The sequence below is a fragment of the Maniola jurtina genome, chromosome 24 (genome assembly GCF_905333055.1).
Source record: "Maniola jurtina chromosome 24, ilManJurt1.1, whole genome shotgun sequence".
Classification (NCBI taxonomy): domain Eukaryota; kingdom Metazoa; phylum Arthropoda; class Insecta; order Lepidoptera; family Nymphalidae; genus Maniola; species Maniola jurtina.
Genome location: NC_060052.1, coordinates 3992546 through 4010369, shown reverse-complemented (window position 1 = coordinate 4010369; position 17824 = coordinate 3992546). Strand labels below are relative to the sequence as shown.

At 38.3% G+C, this 17824-nt stretch overlaps 1 protein-coding gene across 2 annotated transcripts in view; it reads right to left on the bottom strand.

Annotated features, from left to right (window-relative positions):
* Positions 1-17824, bottom strand: part of LOC123877552 (C-terminal-binding protein) — a 122515-nt gene that overhangs the window by 24838 nt on the left and 79853 nt on the right. For both annotated transcript variants that reach the window (XM_045924367.1, XM_045924368.1), the window contains exon 3: positions 3858-4063. The gene's annotated coding sequence lies outside the window, so the exon portion shown is untranslated. The remainder of the gene's footprint in view (positions 1-3857; positions 4064-17824) is intronic.

Here is a 17824-nt window from a genome sequence, read left to right as displayed (position 1 = left end):
TTAGGTCTTAGTGATACCTAAGTACCTAAGTGATGATGTAATTTACCACCAGAGTCCATACCACCTCCATATCGGTACACAGAATTGTATCGGATCACTAAATCGCTTAGCGGTGGATGGTAAAATCCAACTTGGGACCGCCCAGTTATAAGACATTCACCATTACGCCTAGGGAGGTCGTCGTAGGAGGACGAAGCAGGTAAGCTGTTCGAGCGGATTATAGCTGCCCGTCTCAGCGATCATCTATCACATGTGGGCCCCGACTGTCCGAAAGTCAGTTTGGTTTCCGGCAGGGCCGATCAACAGTCGATGCGATCCTTTGCGTACGCGCCTCTTCGGAACGGGCCCTTAGCAGGGGTGGGGTGGCATTAGCGGTGAGCTTAGATATTGTCAATGCCTTCAACTCACTTCCTTGGGCTACTATAAGGAATGCGCTAACTCACCATAACATTCCCGTATACCTGCGCAACATAGTTGGGGCGTACCTAAGCGACAGATCAATCACTTACACAGGGCGGAATGGTCGCATGCACAGGAGAGAAGTAAACTGTGGTGTTCCACAGGGTTCCGTATTAGGACCACTTCTGTGGAACCTGGCCTACGACGCAGTTCTTCGTGTCACTGTCCCCTCTGGTATCACCCTAGTCTGCTTCGCCGATGACACTATGGTGTTAGCTGAAGGCAACACATTCGAGGAGACATCAAGGCTCGCAGAGGTAGGCGTGGCCTGCGTAGTGGCCAAAATCCACGAGCTTGGACTAAAGATAGCGCCTCATAAAACAGAGGCACTATGGTTCCATGGGCTTCCTAGGCGACTGGAACCACCCAGCTCATCGATTCGAGTGGGTGACGTAGATGTCCAGGTAGGGCAATACCTCAAATATCTGGGTCTTACCTTGGACGGCCGATGGGGATTTGAGGAACATTTCGAGCGCTTAGTCTCTAAAATTCAGAAAGTAGCTGGAGCAATGCATGGTCTGCTGCCTAATCTCGGGGGACCACAAGAAGGAGTTCGCCGACTTTACGCTGAGGTCGTCCGATCGATAGCTCTCTATGGGGCGCCGGTATGGTCGCATAGGCTTTCTGGTGTAAAGCGTCTCAGAGCGAAACTTAATAGCGTACAGCGAAAGATGGCTATAAGGGTTGCGCGTGGATACCGCACCATATCCTTTGAGGCGGCTACTCTACTGGCTCGCTTTCCACCTCTGGATATACTGGCGGACATGGATGCGAGGGTGTACACCCAGACCCGCGCAGTCTTACAGAGGACTGCAGACGGGCCGGACACTGGTACCCTGCGACGGCAAGCGCACCGACAAGCCTTAGTAAATTGGCGTATACGCTTGGAAGAGGATAGGAACGCACGTCAACGCGTTGTCGGGGCTATTTTACCAAACTTCGAAGCCTGGCTGGGGAGAAAACATGGCAGCTTAACATTCAGACTGACACAGGTACTTACCGGACATGGTTGTTTCGGCGAGTACCTGTGTCGGATCGGTCGCGAGGAGACACCGCGGTGTCATCACTGTGGGGAGGTCCGGGACTCCGCACAGCACACGCTCGAAGAGTGCCCTGCCTGGGAACCTGAGCGGCGCATCCTGGTCAGCTACGTTGGGAGAGACCTGTCACCACCTGCTGTCATAGCGGCAATGCTGGAGGACAGTGAAGCATGGAGGGCAGTGGTCTCCTTCTGTGAAGTAGTAATGTGTAAGAAGGAGGCCGCAGAGCGGGACCGCGAGCGAGCCGATCCTTCTCGGAGGCGGAGACATCAGGGCGGCGCTGATCAACGCCCTGATCGTCCCATTCAGTAGTCCCAGGCGCTGGGACCGGGCCGCTAGTGGCTGGAGCGGAGCTCTGGCTGGCGACCCTGGAAGGACGACCGCTTGCTATGGCGCAAGCTGTCGTGGCTACATGCAAAGTGCACGAGGCCAGGGGAGTGCATCTTTCAGGATGAGCCCACTGGGCGTCGCGCAGGGGAGGCACCGGCGCACGTTCGTAAGAGTTCCCGGAGCCTCTTAATATGCGCTGAGGATGGCCATCGAGGGGGTTTTAGTGGGTACAAATCCCACATAACCCGATCTCTCCTCAAAGAGGTCGGGTATCTTGTGAAGATTTCCCCCCCGTCAACAAAAAAAAAAAAAAAAAAAAAAAAAAAAAAAAAAAAAAAAAAAAAAAAAAAAAAAAAAAAAAAAAAAAAGGGAGGTCGTCAAAAATGTTTTTAATGTGAATAAAGCAAACATACCTACTTCAAAACATATAATATATATTTAAAAGGACTCAGAAATGAAAGAGCTATAATATTTTCGCAATATTTTTCACATTTCTAGCACATATTTTCTGAGTAAGTATAGAAGAGTACGTGACTATTTTAACACACGAGAAAGAATGCAGCGAAATACTAGAATCACGCTCGTGCAATCCGGATAGAAATGCGTCGCAGATTCCGCTAGAACATCAATTTTCAAAACTGGGTCACGTTCGTCTTATGAGAGAGCTATTTTAAGGCGAAGAGTCTTCATTCATTTAATGTTTAAGTAACGAGTTCTTGAATTTTCAGTTTTTAGTTTACCGTTTGTACAGCCCAATTTGCCTTTCATTGGTTAACCGTAACGTATACTGTAACTGCCGGTAATGCAATTGAACCTAATTCTATGATTTTTGTTACGCGTATTTTATTCAGTTATTATGATCAATCGCTTTGTATATAAACGGGTTTTTGTAAATACTTATGGGTAGTCTATACTTATCCGAAGCAATAGGAATCCCGTATTTCATTCCACTCCACAATCTCCCAAAACTTGTAACAATTTTTTATTTCTTACATTTTCCCTTGAATGCTTTAAAACCTGGGCTGATGCAGCATAAGATGGAGAAGGCTCGCCTACAAGATGCCTACTCCTGTCTTCAACGTCCTTTATTATAAAAAGTGGAGAGAGAAACTAAAGCCGCAAGGTTATCGCATATCCTAGCCTAGGCGGTTCAAATTAGAAACGAGGAAGCGAATCGCTTGATACTGTATTTTCTTCGACATATTAACAACGATATGATACTTATATGATAAATAATATTTCGCGATTCGTCACCATCCCTCACAAATCACAACCTCATAGGCATAAAACCAAATACAGATGTAAAGCCGCAATCACACTGTAAGTTTTACTCACGTATAAGCTTACGTAATTGAAAATGAAAAATTGAAGGAATTGATTGACAGCACTAATGTAAATCCATAGTAATATTATAAATGCGAAAGTGTGTCTGTCTGTCCGCTAGTATCTGCTTATTTAAGTATGAGATTTGGCACAAAGGTAGCTTGTCTCTCGGAAATTGAGATGGGCAAATTTTTATCCCGGAAAATTAAAGGGATTGGATTTAAAAAACCTAAATCCACGCGGACGAAGTCGCCGACATCATCTAGTGCACTTAAAGTGTTATCTTATTAGTAATCATGTAAACTACTTCCGTGAGTAAAACTTACAGGTGTATCCGCGACTAAACAGGGCTCTCTCCGTTACTCAGTTCTAATTTCATTTGAATATTAAGCAACCAAAGTCCATGAAATTTTACAGATATATTCTAGCTAATATCTGTGTCTGTGGTGTTTTAGATTTTTCTAAAAATATGTAGTTTTAAAATTACAGGGGCTCAAAAATTTGTATGAAAATTTTTAAGACCGCGTATCTTTGAAACCGAATATTTTAACAGAAATCTGGAAACCACAGACATAGATATTAGTTTCTAGAATATGTCTGCAAAATTTCATGGACTTTGGTTGCTTAATATTCAAATGAAATTGGAACTACAATTGTATGAAGCGAGTGACGGAGAGAGCCCTCTTAAAGGTTATTTCAACTCACCAGCGCTGCTCTTGCGATGTAGTCAGATCGCGATCACCGATCCATCGGCGCACCTGCGTCGAGGTGACGCTTGCGTCGGCGCCACTCCGGACGCGCGCACGCACACACACACTGTCACTGTTCACTGTACACACACTGACACTACACGCCACTTGCACACACCACGGCGAGGCTGCCTCGCACACACACACCTGCTCACTTAACACCTGCAACAAGAAAAAATTAAGTTATAATTACATTTAAATAAATAAAACGTACACATGATTTTACTACGTCTGAACTCTGAACAGAGTCCGTTCATTAGATTTTAGCATTAGACTGCCTTTCCAGGTCCCTTTTTCATAGCTTAGCTTTATATTCTGCTCTGATAAAAAAGGGTTCAACGAACTACGCTGAAAATTAATCCCTGGTAGGAAAGAACGTTAGTGTGAACTAAAATATATACTCGAATACTTTGAACGATGTTAATTTCCAATAAGAAAATTCTTAAAAGAAGCCTACATAATAAAATAATCTACATGTAAAATCTCAAGTTGTTAGAAGTTTTTTTTTTTCATTCATAGTATCTACAACAGTCTCCGATCACCATGTTGGAGGAAAAAAGGAAGGAACACGTTAAAAAAAGTTGTTAGAAGTAGCGGTTCGATAGTACGACGAACGAATATCAATATTCGGTGCGTTTAATTTAGCCGAGGCAGCAACAACGCTTTCACGGTCTCGTTACGCTAAACGGTGCGAGGTGTAAGCATGGCACATAATAACCACCGCGGTAAATGCGGTTCGTTGAATAAATCTCTGCAATGAGAATCGCGCCGTATATCCTTTATGACTCTTTAATGCGGAGTGCATTCAAATGAGATAGATAAAAAAGTAATAAAACCGTCAAAGGACCGAAATCGAAAAATTTTAGTATCATGACCTAGCTACCTACTGAGAGTACTTAATCTTTATTGCGAATAAAAATTACAATTTTATATTCCTGAAATGTCGATAAGATTACTATAACTAACTTAACAGGGCACTCACCGTCACTCGCTTCATACAATAGTAGTTCCAATTTCATTTGAATTTTAAGCAACCAAAGTCCATGAAATTTTACAGACATATTCTAGAATCTGTGTCTGTGGTGTTTTAGATTTTTCTAAAAATATGTAGTTTTAAAATTACAGGGGCTCAAAGATTTGTATGTAAATTTTTAAGACCGCGTAACTTTGAAACCGAATATATTAACGGAAATCTGGAAAACCACAGACATGGATATTAGTTTCTAGAATATGTCTGCATTTCATGGACTTTGGTTGCTTAATATTCAAATGAAATTGGAACTACGTTTGTATGAAGCGAGTGACGGAGAGACCCCTCTTAAACAACTGTTAAAATCGGTTCAACGGATGGGCCGTGAAAGTTGAAAAACAGACAAACACTTTCGCGTTTATATTATTAGTAGGTATGGATATACGTAATAATTATCACACTAATATTATAAAGGCGAAAGTTTGTATGTGTGTGTGTGTGTGTGTGTGTGTATGTTTGTTACTCCTTCACGCAAAAACTACTGGATGGATTTGGCTGAAATTTGGAATGGAGATAGATAATATCCTGGATTAGCACATAGGCTACTTTTTATCCCGGAAAATCAAAGAGTTCCCACGGGATTTCAAAAAACCTAAATCCACGCGGGCGAAGTCGCGGGCATCGGCTAGTTATGTATGATTTATTGTACAAGGTACGCAATAGTTATCATTTTCTTTTTAAAACATCATTAGGAAAGCTGTGTGCCTCAGAGTTCTCCATAACGTTCTCAAAGGTGTGTGAAGTCTGCCAATCCGCACTTGGCCAGCGTAAAAGACTATGGCCAAACACCATTCTGAGAGGTGATCCGGAGGAGACGCGGCGATGGGTCTATCATCTATCATGCGATAATGATGATCCTACAAAGACCTAGTTCCTAGAGCCACATACATTCATTCATATTATACACAAGACGAGGAATAACGTTCAAAAGCACTCGCAAAGATTATTTTTATAGCATTGTGCCGCCCGGCGTAATATTTTACGGGCCATAAACCGAGCCGAGCGGCAGACATTGTAGCTATGTAGTATGATAGCGTGTTAGAACCTCACTTCTATTGTTTTTACATTGTATTGTAAAAATAAACGCAAATATTAGCTGATGTCCGTGAATGGGGGATTTTAAAGATCCCGTTGCGACTTCTAAAATCCTTTCTTAATAGAGATCTACATTATAGAGAGTTTTAGATTTTGTATTAAAGTTACAAGCAAAATCTGAAATTTCTAAGATCCGGCAATTTAAACTAACATTGATGCCAATTAGTCAGTTTACCCTTTTAAACATACACCCTATGCTAAGATGTTGGACGAAATGACATTTTGAAATCTGTATTATAAAATGTATGTCATCGTCGAAAGATTAAAAGAAACAAAGTAGTTAGATGGAAACAAACGCAAAAACTCCACAAAAATCTACCAACCGAAGGCCAAAGTTCAATAGGGAAACTTTTAATTGAAAGGACGATTGACCGCTCGCCCGAGTACTGACCCTTCCATACTAAATAGGCAAGTGTACAAACTCAGAAGTTAGCGAAGACATTCTAATTTGTAACAATAGTAATCTACTATACTAGCTGACTCATCCCGGTTTCAAGCGTTGTTCATTTTTAACCCCCGACTTAAAAAGAGGGGTTCTATAAGTTTGACGTGTGTATCTGTGTATCTGTCTGTGGCATCGTAGCTCCTAAACTAATAAAACGATTTTAATTTAGTTTTTTTTTTTGTTTGATTAAGAGTGTTCTTAGCTATAATCCAAGAAAATAGGTTCAGCCGTTTGAAAGGTATATGAGCTCTTTTCTAGTTACTGTAACCTTCACTTATCGGGGCTGTTAAAATTTTTAATTTACACTTGTATAGAGTAAACTAAATTATGAACGGTGCCAAGTTTCGTCAAAAACGGTCAACCAGACGGGCCGTGAAAATTGCCACTTTTTTGGCGATAATTTAACAGTTAACCGCTGTTTAGAAATAGGACGGCATGCTACACAGCAATAAAGCAATGAACGATGTAGGTAATAATCAACGGAATGTAAAACACATACTCGAACGGCATGTGTTCAACGGTTCAACTAAACTTTTCTCCGCAAACGCAAACTCCGCGTGTATAAAAAGGCAAGTTGAGTTGTATGAATTTCCACAAAAAGCATACAGACAACTCTCCACAATGTAGCGACCGGTTACGGGGAAACTTTTAATTGAAAGAGCCTTTGATCGTTACCGGTACGAGAGCACCCTTTGTTGTAAAAAGTGCATTCTTTCACAGAGGTGACACTCGAAAGGACCTAATGGTTATTTATAAACTACTAAACTAAATGATGCCCGCGACTTTGTCCGCGTAGATTTAGGTTTTTAAAGATCCCGTGGGAACTCTTTTTATTTTCCTATATGTCCAGCCCGGGGATGTAAGCTAACTCTACAACTTTCGTCAAAATCGATTACACGGATGGACCGTGAAAAGATCAGATTTGAGACAGATGGACGGATGGACAAACACAGACAGTCACACTTGCACATTTATTAGTATGAATTATGTCACAAGCAAAACATAGATGATTTTCAATACCTAACTTTCACAAGGAACACCATTGTAATAGAAGTTTTGTTTGAATTGTTTTGTTAAATGAACGCTTGTTCTAACATCGAATTGAAAAAATATTTAAATAAAAAATCAACAGTTCCACTGTACCTTCCAATTGCAATGTCAGACACCTAGCGACTAACTAATCACGAAAATAATATAAATTATAAGAGTTATATTTTCAAATTAACGATAGTAGGTAGAAATAACGAAACATCTACCGCGGTCGGTAAGGAAAGAGAAACTATCATTTAGCTTCAATTAAAAGATAAATGGAACAGATAATAATTATACCGTCGTCGTGCGGTTATCACGTTAATTGCGAAACATCTTGAACTAGAAAAGAGACCGTCCACGATTTGATCTAAAGATCAAATTGTGTGTCAAGAAATTAGGTTTTAAAAAACTTCAATAAACGGTTAGGCTCAATTTACAATGAAAGGGAACGGAAGCGAATTTCTAAAATATATAGCATATCTCTATCAACACGATGTAAAGCACCAAGTTTTACCGAGAAAGAAAATTCCGAAATATGAATTCGCAAGAATTCCCACGCATTCCCGCGAATATTTCATTTGGACAACTTTGTGTTTTACGTGGTGAAAATAAAAGTCAATATCTATATATATATATAATAAAATTGTAGAAAAGTGGTGTCTGTACAATGGAAATATATAAAAAAAAAGTAGCAGGGGTTGTTATTATATCGATGCCGAACCCGAAATTGTAATTAATTTTTTTTTGTCTGTTTGTCTGTGTGTTTGTGCACGCTAATATCAGAAACGGCTTATTCGATTTAGATACGGTTTTCATTAATATATTGTAGTAAGCTTCACTTAACATTTAGTGTTTATTTCATGTCAATCGGTTCATAAATAAAAAAGTTATGTCAATTTAAAGAATCACGGCGAACATTTTTAACGTACAGAAGAGTATATGCTGCCCGAAAAGTCACTATTCCACGCGAACGAAGTCGCGGGCACAGCTAGTGCTATAATATTTTAGATTCCCTTTCAATGTAAATTGAGCCTTAAGCCTTATCTGGATATTTTCGACTTCACCTAGTAACGCATTGTATAATGCGTCATCACTTACTATTATTATCAAAATCAGATAAGATATAAACAATGTACCTCTACTTACATATCATAGCACCTACTAAATAATACTCTATTATACTACATACATACTCGTGATAGGTACGTTATCAAGTTGGCGAATGCCGAGCGGCAACCATGAACGGTTTCGAAACTCAGTGACTAGTTGAGGTCGTCGAACTATCGATTGCAAGGGCACTTGCGCGACTCGTGGACTTATTGTAACTCCGAGAATTGAGAACGTGACATCCGTTATCATTTTTTGTGAATTAAACGGTTGCTTCGGAGACGTATTCGAAGAGACTTGAATAGAGAAAGCGACTAAACAAGACATTAGAAAGTACGGCAAATTCGTGCGTGAAAAGTATCGTGGGTAATTGTAAAGTCACGTTAAGTACCTAATACTATCGAATTGTACGAGTAATATTGTTAGTAATGCATTAGACAAATCAATTAAATGTAGGGCTACTTAAATCAACCATCGAACTCGGAAACATTTTTTTTTTTTTGGTTTATGGCCTTCACAAAGAGCCGCTAGTAAAAAATTTGTCATTTTAACAAGAGAAAGTACGAGAAAAGGTTATAATAGAGAATTTAAGTGATCTGTACGTGTCTCTCAATGTTATGAAAAAGGGGCCGATAACTTCTGAAACAAAAAGTTCAGAAACATCGAGAAAGCTGACAACTGCAAAGCGAAAAAGTATGACAATAGAGACAGATAGATGCGGCCATTTCATGCAAAGAAAAAAAATGTGTACATTCAGAAATTGCTATCGCAGCTGCGGTTTCTGCCGTGTTGAACTTGACCCGGTTATCGATGCTTCAACGTTTTTAATAAATTACCATACATTGTAATTTACCAGTATTACACCAACATATCTTGTTGATCGTCATTTTTCTCATAAACAATAATAATATTATTTTAAACGTTACCAAGACTTCTCCGAGACACGCTAATTGCTCGTGTCATTTTATGGACATACTAGATGAAGCCCGCGACTTCGTCCGCGTGGATTTAGGTTTTTCGAAATCCCGTGGAAACTCTTTGATTTTCCGGGATAAAAAGTACCCTATGTACTAATCCTGGATATTATCTATCTCCATTCCAAATTTCAACCAAATCCGTCCAGTAGTTTTTGCGTGAAAGAGTAGCAAACGTACACACACACAAACATACACATATACACACACTTTCGCCTTTATAATATTAGTGTGAAAATTGTATGTCTACAGCAATATGACTCTTGAAAGCCGTTCAGTAGCGCGAATCAGACTGACCGCAATTCATTCTAAACCTTTTCAAGTTCTACGCCGTTCAACATGTTCAATATTCTTTGACATTATCTAAGTGGGTATATTTTTTTAATTTATAGACTAGTGCTTGCATGAATCAGACCTGCTTACAAGTGATGATGCAGCCTAAGGTGGAGGGGGCTAAAGATGTCTACTCACTCTGGACTTGTGGTTACTTACCTATATTAGTGAAGGGGATAACTGATGTCAGAAGGGAGTTCTATCAGTCGCAGCGAAATAGCGTAAACCAGGAGTTTGTTTAGCGAAATGGTCTAATTGAGTTGTCGTTTTAACATCTCCCGGGAGTTAGCCATATTCCCCAAGGGAGTTGGCTAATTCCCGGCTTTTGCCATTTCGCTGCGACGTATACAACTCAACGTTGGAAAATCCCTACTTGGTTGACAGACGACATTAAACGATTCACAGGGAGCCGCCGGATTCAGGGGTACAAAACCGTGGCGTGTGGAACGAAGTATGTATCTAGTCTATATTATACTCTCGCAGCTCGCGTTACTGTGTTCTCGCAGTGTGACCAGCACGCAATCACTACGTTATTGATTGGAACGGTAATCTAACTGGAATTAGTGATACGTCACATCTTCCTCTGATTAAGGACGAGTGCTTACTTGATTAAAACGACTTAAATCGGATTGGGTGATTGGGTCCCAGAGCGGATTAAGGTTTCTTAAGAATTAGGTAAATCTTTGTTTTCCTGAGATATAAAAATATCATAACACGAGTATGACCGTCTCAAGAATCATTGAGCCCTTTTATTACTTCGTCTGGACTCTAGTATGTACCTACATAACAAAATAGCGTATGTCCATGTGGAATAATGAACCTTTTAAATAGTGAATTTTTCAAATATGTCTAGTGGTTCTGGAGATTATTCTCGACATACAGACAAACACAATAGTTTCTTTATAATATTAGTATAGTACGGAGCATGTAAATGTATAATAATCAGTCAGAATGTTCAAGCCCAATATTCGTCATAATACGTACAAATTAGACAACAATCCGCGTTAAACACGCCAAAGAGAGGGGGCTTGCAAAGTTATAATGAAATTCAGGAGCAATAAAACTTCAGTCTCTCACCCCTGGATGTACCTACCTACCTACATTCCTGTAGGGTTGCCACTCGCCTTCGCGGGAGCCGTGAAAATGTTAATTTAATGGCGGCTAAATAGATTCAAATTGTTACAACGGAGTCGAGATGTCTCGAGTCCTCATTGTTTTCGCTTACTTTTTAAGACCAGTGTGAAATATCTATTAGGAGAGCTGTTAATGGAGATTTGCATTACAGTGACATTTCCGACGATTTTCTACAATCATAATCCTACCTATACCTAACTGTACCTATTTCTACAATCATAATCGCCCATCGCCGGCTCACTACAGAGCACGGGTCTCCTCTCAGTATGAGAAGGTTTTGTACATAGTCTGGCTGGCCAATTGCGGATTGGTAGACTTCACACGCCTATGAGAACATTATGTAGAGGCATGCAGGTTTCCTTACCGTTCTCATTCACCGTTAAAGTAAGTGATACTTAATTTCTTGAAACGCACATAATTCCGTAAAATTAGAGGTGTGTGCCCGGGATCGACACCACGACCTGCCGAATCGGAGGTGGAGGTCCTAACCACTAGACTATTTACAGCTCTTTTTCTAAAATATGACCCCTATATCTCTCTTTGCCTATTTGGACACACACTGTTGAATCTCCGAGACGACTCCTAGACCTTATAAATTGTAATAAATAACAGCTTTATGAAGGCGTCTTCACTCCAAAACGCGCGTAAGAGCTGCGCTAATGAAGTTCCGCTTCACACGCGTCTTCGTTGTGCGTTGCATTATTTAAATGCCGATTCCATTGTAATTCCGTTTGTAATTCAAACAAATCGTGGTCTTCAAATGCTAACGCATTTTGACGAAACTTTCTGACGTATTATTGCCGTTGCGCTATGTATAAGCATTTAAAAAAAGTACGTTTAACTCAGTAACGGTAATATTTTGAGTCTGAAGAGTCCTGAGAGAGCTATTTACGCCAAATTGTTCAGATTGATCAGATTTGAGATCGATTCCACTCAGTTCCCTAGGAAATAACACAAAAGAATTCTCAGTGGTAGTAATTCAACAAAAATATGTCTAATAGCCGCCACCCCTAAAATTCACAAAGTAGAGTTATGTGCAACCAGACAGGCGCAAACTTGTACAAAGACGGGCAAGCTTCCATTAAATCTTTCGCAACTAAGTCCCCGGCCCCGCCGAGACCTGTATGTTGTTTTACTCACTCGTGCTTTTGAATATTAGATACCTACTACACTTTGACTTACCTACTACATAAAGAGAATGTCAACTAACTTGTAAGTTTAAAAGTTAAACAGCTTATTTCTCATGTTTTATCAAAAAGTAAGTAAGGTTTATTAAGGTAAGTATTTATTAAGGTAAGTTATTATTAAGGTAAGAGGGAGAGGGCCTCCTTGTAACAACGTATATTAATTGACTGCGCTCGTTAAGCTACATTGATCCAAATCGGTTACTGGATGGATGATTGACTTTGGAGGTCCAATTTGGACTTATCGCACCCTCTTTGCCTCGAAGAACAAGTTGAACAGACAGTCCCGGTAATTAGATTTGCTATGTCTGTAAAAACCTAACAGTCGAGATCTTGTTCCCTTAGTCGGGTTTATGCGAAAGGATCTGGGAAGTGGGAACCCACCGCATTATTATCCCAAGAAATCTCCTACCATTATGGGCATTTAGGCAGACAAGGCCACTGGAAAAAGCTAATAATCAAAAAAGCCAAGTAATACATAACGAACTATTATTCGCATAGAAATAACTATTACACATAAATTATACCTAGTGATAATAATGTCTGTAACTGTAAATGTGAAAGCGTTAACTACTCGTGTTCATTCTGTGATAACACGAAATAGTTATGAACAATTTCTAATCGCCTGGCTGAAGTTTAGCATACAGACAATGCAGATATACAATTAAACATTTATGTACTAATATTATAATGCGAAAATGTGTCTCAGGGCCCATTTTCTTTTTACCAAGGTATCTACAGAGGATAGCTTGCATCCCAAGGACGGACACAGGTTATTTTTTAAGGCTTTTAACCCGAAAAGTAAAAAAGTTTTCAAAAATTATACGGAGTAATACTATATGAATGATTGATCAAGTTTTTTGGCTATCGACATTTTACGAATATTAAAAGCGTATAATGTATTCATTAAATGTTTTAATTCTATATAATGCACAATAATATAGTCACCCCTGGCATTCCACAAAGTTGAACGGACGAGCACTGAACTTAAACAAAGCGGACCAACTTCCATTAAAATCTTTCGCAACTTTACTCGCGTACCCCAAACCTTACTGACTGTTGTCTTGTCTATTTGTTGCATTACTATATACCTTTGTCCTTTGGTCGCATCTCCAGAATTGAAGGGTCTTAATTTGTCCGACGTCCGTAATCAGAATAGGTATGTAATGATAAAGGGCGAGAGCCTAGTGGTTAAGTCGTAGGCCGACACGCACCTCTGATTTTCGGAATTATACGGGTGTTGTGTTTTAAGAAATTAAATATAACTTTCATTATCATACTAATATTATAAAGGCGAAAGTTTGTGTGTACGTGTATGTGTGTGTGTAATACACACTATGTATGTGTGTGTGTGTTTGTTACTCCTTCACGCAAAAACTATTGGACGGATTTGGCTGAAAGGAATGGAGATAGATAATATCCAGGATTGACACATAGGTTAATTTTTATCCCGGAAAATCAAAGAGTTCCCACGGGATTTCGAAAAACCTAAATCCACGCGGACGAAATCGCGGGCATTAGCTAGTTTTATATATTTAGTCGATGCAAGCCCGACTCCCCTATGAAAGCTGAATCTATCGAGCTGAGTTCCTATGAAAAAGGACCCTGGATGGGTTCAAAACTAGTCGGGATTATATCGACTAATAACGTGAGTATAGCCGTAACAATTTATACTTATAATGGAAATCACGATAGTTCAAACGTCTAAATATCATTTTCTTTAACCGTGAAGCAAAAATATCATAAGCAACCCTGAGAGTTCTTTATAATATTCTCAAGTCAGTTCAAGTTGTAAGAATTTTGCCAATCTACACTTGGATGGCCCATGCCCTAAGCATTAAAATGAGATTGGAAAGAATGCAGCACTAAAGGTTGAGCATTAAAGTGATCATGATGAATGGATAAAGAGCGCAAATTCGTCACTAATTTAACTAATTATGTAACAAAATATTGAGATAACATTAGTCATTAATTGATGATAATAATATTTTTACATTATTATAAATCCTATGAGATACTTTTACCATAGTACAATTTACAAAATATTACTCAATAATAGATAAGTAGTGCCTATTAAATATATATAAAAGGTTAATAGTTTAATTATGTATTATTATATTAAGTAAGACGTAATGGGTTCATCGAATTGCTCAATAAATTATGATTATGACTAATAAATTACGGTATCGACCTATGCTGTACTCAATACTGTAATGACCCTTGTGATGAAATAAATTCGGTAACATCAATAATAACAATTTACTTTAATAGTTACTCATAGGTATCTAATATATAAACAATATTTAAACAATTTCAGCTTTTTGGGTCGGAACTAAGGCTGAGCGTTGTTATTGATTCTTCAAGTCACAATGACTGAACCGACTTGGCTGAAATTCACATACCATGTATGACACACATAGGCTACGTTTAATTCCGGAAAAATTCAATGTTCCCGTTCAAAATAAATACACTTTACATATATACACATCTTGCTATAGCTTGATTCCAACTTTTTGATTTTTTTCTCACGAGATTTAAAAAAAAAACTAAATCCACGTGGACCAAGTCGCGGCCTACATCTAGGTATACATAAACCAAAAAAAAATATTGTATTAAGTCGGGTAATATTATACAGAATACAGATTAATGAAGGTAAGCAAAGTTTTGAAAACTTTCCATTGTTGTTGGCGTAGGTTTAACATTGCGAAAAACAAAAGTTAAGACTTAACATAAAACAAAAGCGCGCAAACTTTATAATATTTTACCAAAGCTTTTCTAATACTTTCATGTTTTCCTAAACTTTTTGTTGTTTTGTTTAATACTTGTTGTACATTAACGTGATACCTACCTACTGTTAACGTATTTAAGATCGATTACTTGCCTTTGAATTCGTTTCTTGATATTTTCTTTACAAAATTAAAATTTCCAAAAGAAAGAGCGCTCGTGAATTCAATTTACCCACATTACAAATGCGAAAGTATGTCGTTTGCTCGTTTGTCCTTCAACCACATGGATTACATCATGCATGGATAATAATAAACATATATATATAGTTAAAGACTTGGATAGGAGAACGACATAGGCTACTTTTCATTTCGGTAAATCAACCTACGGGATTTTTGGCACCTAAATCCAAACAGACGAAAATGCATCTTTATGAATCAAGAGAAAATATCAGAACTTGCAACCTCGTAAGATTAATCAATTTAATTAGCATAAAGTTCGAAAAGTTCCAAGTTGGTTGGCTTAAGATTCGATTATATTCAACTCTTATTAATCTGTGTTCAGAAAATGTAAAAACGCGAGCAATTGGGAAACATGTATTACTTGCAAAAAAAAAAACGACCGGACATTGTACGAGGGTTTAGTTAAACAGATAAAGTGGCTTGTTTGACAATCCAGTTTCACTCCTCCCTGATGGTTGCATTTCTCAAAATGTAACATCTGTGTACATTCCTAATGGTTACTCCGCCAAAACAAAATTATAAAGAAACTTTTTTATAGTAAGCTCAATATAAACTTCATATTATACAGAAACAAGGATAACAAACTATAAGTTCATAAGCCATAGCTGTTATTGGACGAAAGCTATTACCTTATACGTCTTTCGCATGCAGAGCGCGATAACTGGCGAACTGAAACTCGCGAACTTGGTTGAAACTATAGACAGGTATGCTGCGTCATGTTAATATACACAGCATTGGTAAGCTTATCCACTTTACCACCAAAAATTCGTGTTCTTTAACTTTATGAACTACATAAATTATTTGATTAATTACAACAGTTTTAAGATTACAAATAAATTGCTCATCAATAAAGTTCATGTTACTGCCAATATAGAGTATGTCCACAACCTAGTGAAACATTTTACTTATAATTCCTGGGAAAATAGCAACAATTTTAGCGATTTGTATGAAAAACCAGATAAACCAGATACCAGTATAAAATTGCTGTACCGCTATTTCCTAAAATTGGAATCGGTGGTGAATTGCATAGGTAGTTGGTATAATTAATTATAACTTTCAAACGGCTGAACCGATTTTCTTGGATTATAGCTAAGAACACTCTGGATCAAGTCACCTTTCAGTCTCTGTAGGGACTTCCATAGCCATGGTCTAGCTCCCTGCGCCTTGATTGACGTCCTTTACCTGTCAGTCACAGCAGTAGAGTATGGGAAAACCGACAGTGAAATCTGTCGTCTAATCTTCTCATAGCTGCACAACGTGCAAAAAGCAAGTGTTACACGTACGAATAAGTTATGAACAACGATTACTTTCGACTAGGAACTGCAGCAACCGTGTGCACTAACGAGCGAACTAGCGAGCGCTTACGAACTTAGTGAAAGCTGTAGATAGGTAGGTACCTACGCGGTGTAGTTCACTATGATTTGAAGGATTAGTTCAAAAGTTAGTTTGTAAGCTTGGCAACTGCCGACAAAGTTCAGTACTCGTGTATATGCTCAACTTTTAGTAACACAGTCCTGTAATGGTAGTTGTGAACTATTGATGAGTTGAACACAAGTTACAAAAGTTTTAACGCACTCCATAGCGCAGTGGTGAGCGCTGTGTTTTTATAAATAAGATACCGAGTTCAATTCTAGGTTGGTAACCCAAAATCCTAGAAAATTATCAAATTAGGTTAGATTAGAATAATGTGCCAATGCGGAGTCACAAACAATAATATGAAGAGTGAACGGTTCGTGCGGCTAATTGGCACCGGCTCCAAAAGATGTTATTATTACTACATTAAGTCTTGTATACATAATAATATATTCAGTAAAAAATTAAATTATATTTTAGTGTTTATGGTTATTGAAGTCGGTTTTATTTTGTACAGACTATACGTACATTTTGTATGATGCATCATAACTTAAAATCGCAATAATACAATAGGTATACAAATACAAAAAAATCCTAATCTATTTCTACACGGTTCCTACTGGAACACAAAATTGCTGACTGCAGAGATATAAGTTTAACAACTGCCAAACCTTTTCCACACTCCAGCCTGACTCACCCAATCGTTGAACATGAGTTGAAATTGGAGCATAATATGTATTATGTAAATGGCTAACCTTGAATCTCGCTCAGTTACTAAGGCTTCATAAAAGCTCAAAGGCAAAGAGGACTACCTATAGCTGAAATAATAAGTATTTGACGTCATCAATTTAGTCAATTTAGTTTAGTACGTTGGTTACTCCGTATGATGGGGCACGCTATTATAATCCTAATCTACTTAAAAAGACCCTTGAAATAAAAATTGAAAATGTGACAAGTATTATTCAACCTTGAAAAATAAATTTAATAGGGTCCATTCGTTTAGTATATATTTCATTGGTACTGTTTGAAAGAGTTTTATTCAGGCAAAATGATAAGTATTTTCTACTAAATTAATAAATATTTTTTTATTTGAAGTGTACCTACCTACTTCGTCAGCGCTTTTAAAATAACGCTACGCGCTGCATGCCACCAGCATAATAATATGAGGCTCGAGCCGGCACCTGACTATTTAAAATCTTAATTATTTATGTGAAAAATATTCTGCATAATATGCTTTTGCACAAATAATATTTAAAATTCATGTTATATT